Raw genomic sequence first — 4,783 nt, 5'->3', positions numbered from 1 at the left:
ATTTGTCATCAATTTGAAAAAAGTACCTCCTTCATAAACTATCTTGTATAATATTAATTTTGTATAGCAATTCCCCTAGCCAGGCCTGTGTATGATTTCGAATGAAAGGCACAAAAAAAATTGGAGCACTAGTGAATGTAAAGCAGTGGACTTAACCACTTACAGCAAGTTTTCTATGAGACAATGCAGTAACATGTACTGTACTTTTATCTGTTGTAGCTTATTCATCAAGGAGCCGAAGCTTTTCCACTTGTCTACAAATTTTGAACCTTTGCTTATTCTTTATTTCATTCACGATTGTGTAACAATGTTGCATGGAAATATAGTACCTTGTTTATTCATCACTTTAAATGCTATTATTTTATTGAATAATGTGCAATAGGCAAGAAAACACTTTTGATGACACTATAATTACTCAAAGAGGATAGTAATGTGGGATACTTAAATGAACTGTGTCACATGGAAATGTCACCCAATTGAGTGAAATATAAAAATAACCACAGCGAAGAAACAAGTCAATAACAGCAAACACAAAGAAAGTGCAGATGGACAAAAGATTAGCATGGATTGTGTCATGGCTAGTTTCATGATAGTTTCCATGGGTTTTGTTAGGCTGGATAGTTTCCAAAGTTTTTTACTTGTTTGTAACTTTTATATATAATGCCTGGTGGACATGCTTGTTTGTAATGAAGCTTGGTTTAGTCATTTAAGGCATGTTTAGAAACTCGTCCTGAAATGAGATCAAATATTCGTGCGAGATCAAAAACAAAGATGATGCAAGTTTCGTGCAAACACGAAATTGCATATGTGCAATTTGAACGAGCAATTTGACCATAGTGCTGCCTCTTAAGGCTAAACAGGAAAAACTGTGACCATTCGCTCTAAATTCAAACTGTGGTCTCCGTTTGCGGTTTCATGAGATGCGGTTTCATCTCGGAACAAAGTTTGTTTTCAGTTTACATGATACCAGAATGAGATGTTATTCCAGAACGAAAATTCATTGCAAAATGAAAGCTGGAGGTCGTTTTAAAATACGAAATGGCGAAATGTTATTAAAGACAAGAGCCAAATTAGGTTAAATGATATTACTGTTCCACTGAAATCTGCATCAGTTGCCTGATTATTTTATTCTTTGTGTGCTGTAAGGTCAAGGGAAAAAATCCTGACAAATTTATTAAAAAAAAATAATTATAAGGGGTATACATATAATTAGCACTTTTCAAGAAGTAAGAATAATTTTGCAGTTGAACTAAAGTGAGACAAGCAAAGTTGCCATTATATGCGAACAAAAGAGAGTTTAGAAAAACAGAACAGTGATAAATTTCACTTAAGCATGTAAGGCAGTAGCACTTAAACACCGCTCTCTCACCTTTTTGACATCTTCATTCTACGGCTGTAAAACAGAAAAAAAGGTTATAATTTCTTTGATAAAGGATAAGAACGTGGAAAGTCCAATTCGATAAAAGGATCTAGTTCAGATATAACATGTAAAAAGAAGAACTTTATCAATGTGGCATGCAATTATTTTAGTGGTCCCCTTGTTAAACCCTTCCGTGGATTAAGATTGTTTATGTGCACTTTGCTTGGGAGCACAACAATGAGATAAGGAGGGGGGAGAAAGGAAGGATTTGCAAACTCCAACACTTTTGATGTTGTTGGTCATTAGAGTTCATCTGTGACATGTATCTTGCGTGCTGTAATGCCTATCTGAATAACATGATTTACTTTTTTTGCTTTTACATAAAACCTTTATAATGCTAGTTATGTTCTTGAGGGTGTTTTTACACATTGCAACCAAATGCTTCTCATGTCTACTGATTTTCATTTGAAGTGTCAGAAGCGACTAAAGTTTCAACAACTGTATGAGGAAACACTGACGAGTCAGACTGTGCTGAATCAAGAGATAGCTGACCTAAAACTTACTTTACAACAAACTCAACAAGGTACATTATTTTTACATTGTAACTGTAATCCCCATTACTTTGGAATGGCTGGTATGATATCTAGTCAGATGCTGTACGCCCATTCTTACATGTAGCTTACAGTTATGCGTTGGATTCTGTTATTAAAATAGCTCAAACTGTATATGTAAAATAGTCCCTGACTGGGTTGCAGTCAGTACCCTTCAACCCCTGCGATTTGATACTGTAAGGTCTAAATGCTTGCAACAGAATTTTTATTACCAGGGATGTTATCGTCAAGGGCTCTAGATAAACATAGTAAATGTCAACAAAAATCAATCCAGACGAAATACAAAAAAAATGCGAGTTTTTGACCTCTCTCATTTTCCCTTTAGACGCAATGTTTTATGCAAATTAGCCTTATCACAGATGCGTTTTACAACACATTTCATTTTAAGTGGCATTAATTAACTAACTTTTTTAGTTAAGTGTTTTTAAAGGGCAAATAATGCTTTGGTTTGCTAATCGAAGATCCTCGCTACGAAATAATACTATCACTGACAGGAAATATATGAAATAATTCATGTGTGAGCTGCGGATGAGATTTAAAGTGAAGAAATGATTCTTGCAGTGAATTGAAATAAAAAAAAATTTAAGAGTAAAATTTAAGGAAGACCATGATTCAGAACAAAAAAATGAGGAAGATTTGTCGGGAAGTGTTTAGTGTCTCCAGCACAGTTGATCAGATGTGGATTTTCGACAGTGGACACGCTGCCGCCCCAAGAAGATGCACTGATAACGTGTCGTCTACTGATTTAAGTAGTTTATTGCAGAAAACAAGAGAAACATTAGACAAGCTGCTGTTTGATGTCAGAATCAATGGCTACATTAGAGGATGTTGATGCAAGACTTAGAAAGAGAAGAAAAAATGAAGTTTGGAGGCCTTGTAATATCGAAGATTTTGCTAAAAGACGGATAAAAGCACAGACGCAGTTGAAGCGAAGTTCTTGCCCCCGACGTTGTCTGCAGCAAAATTATTTCATTCCTTCCTTCATGTACTACCAGGTGCAACTTTGGACTGGAAATAAAGAGGTTCAACCGTGTGACAGGGGATGGAAAGAAAGAATTCTAATTCAGGTAATAACCGACAAACCACCTGCACTGGAAACCCTACTCTGAGTTATCAGATGTAACTGCAAGGTGAATTGTAACACGACCCCATGAAGTTGCAGAAAGCACGTACTTGACTGTTCACCTGCCTGTGGAGAGTGTAGTGGAAGTGCTTGTTTCAATTCACCACTTCTGACAGATCTAGATAGCGATACAGAGGACGTCAGTGACGCAGTCGATGCCTTATTTTTAAACGTGGGGGTGGGGGGAATCATTGTACACCACGCCAAACGCCACCCCCCCCCCTCACTGTACGAGGGGGGCACATATTACCTCCATAGGGTGCTGAGGGCTACAACCCCCCTGCCCTCTCCACTCGGCCGCTGTTTCAGTACAGTTAGAAAGGTACTGATAGATAATCAGGTGGTGGTATATGATAGTCCAGTTACTAACCAGCAAGGGTTGAGAAATTACCATTAAAACATTTTTTTGTTGAATATTTGTTGGAAATGGTCCATGATAGAAATTAAATGTACACTTAACTTAACAGGCCTTTTTTTTTTACATGTTAAGTGTAACTAAAAGTGGTAAATGTCCTGATGGAACAGTTTACAATGGCTTATTAGCATAAAAACATTGGCAGTCATCAACTCATGGATTTTTTACATATTTCCCATGGGTTGATTTTTGTTGACTTTTCGTATGTTAACAAACATGCCCTAAAAGCAAACAATGTAAAAAGAAAAATCCTGTTGCAAGCATTTTGACCTCCTGGTATAGCTTTACTGGGGTAAAATTAAACAAATTGTCATTATGCCCAAATAAGGTCAGCAGGTCCTTACATAACAGACATCCTCCGATACATGTAGGTTTGCAAGATTTGTTTCACTTTTCACAAACTGCTGCACAAGATCTGTTCTCTGCTCGTGAGATTCTCTACAGTATCTGCAACTCTGAGAACATTCTGCATGTACCTAAACCAAGAACTATTATCTTAAGCGCGGTTTTGGTTATTCCGAAGTTGTTCTTTGGAATGGACTGCCATTGAAACTAAGCAAGCCATTAAACCTATTAAGCTTTAAAAAGGGAATTAATGGCTTCTACGCCTCAACGGGCACCCACATAGATAGATATTATAGATATTTTTGTATCATTTTTTCTTACTGATGTTTTAACCGTGTTTTATTCTATTCTTCTACAACCACAGTTTATCTAGCTTAAAAATATTTTATGTCTCGTGGACAATTTGTTGGATAGTAAAACATCATTATCCTGCTCAATCTTGCAGAATGTCATCAGGTTTTCGTTAACATGGCCTCCCCGGCTAAATATCAGGCGATATGCCATACGATTTTGTAGGATGATTGTTAAATACACATATATTTGGGTTGAGTACTAGTCATTCTCAGGGTAACACATATTAGAGCTTAGTTTGAGAGTTTCAAAGTTCTCAGCTCGGTTTCCTCTAGTTAAAACATTCTTGCAGTCTCTTTACCATAGATAAATAAATGCAATAAACACCACAAAATAGGACATAAAGGGGGAACACCATTTTGCGATCAGCATACATAACAGATGCCTTCCATTGCCTTACGTATCTCCCTAGCGCCATGACTGGTGCTGGTTTGGACAAGTTACAGGCAGGTCAAAAGCTTACACAGCAGAGAAGCGTAACTCTAAATGGCACTACAAGCTCAAGCCCCTGGCCATCACTGTACTAGAGAATACGCAGTTGTGACTTGCTTAACCCTACTTATCTCCCCAGCACTATA

The 4,783-nt window shown here is 37.1% G+C and overlaps 1 long non-coding RNA gene across 1 annotated transcript; it reads left to right on the top strand.

The window, feature by feature from the left end:
- The first annotated feature begins 1,835 nt into the window (after positions 1-1,835).
- On the top strand, positions 1,836-4,291 carry LOC144640589 (uncharacterized). Its single transcript, XR_013568414.1, has 2 exons — positions 1,836-1,943; positions 2,735-4,291. It is a non-coding gene; the product is annotated as an uncharacterized LOC144640589 (long non-coding RNA).
- Positions 4,292-4,783: the final 492 nt, after the last annotated feature.

This window comes from Oculina patagonica, unplaced genomic scaffold (genome assembly GCF_052425735.1).
Source record: "Oculina patagonica isolate OP01 unplaced genomic scaffold, crgOcupat unplaced368, whole genome shotgun sequence".
Taxonomy (NCBI): domain Eukaryota; kingdom Metazoa; phylum Cnidaria; class Anthozoa; order Scleractinia; family Oculinidae; genus Oculina; species Oculina patagonica.
Note: the sequence above shows the minus strand (reverse complement) of the source record. Positions and strands in the feature narration are given on the sequence as shown.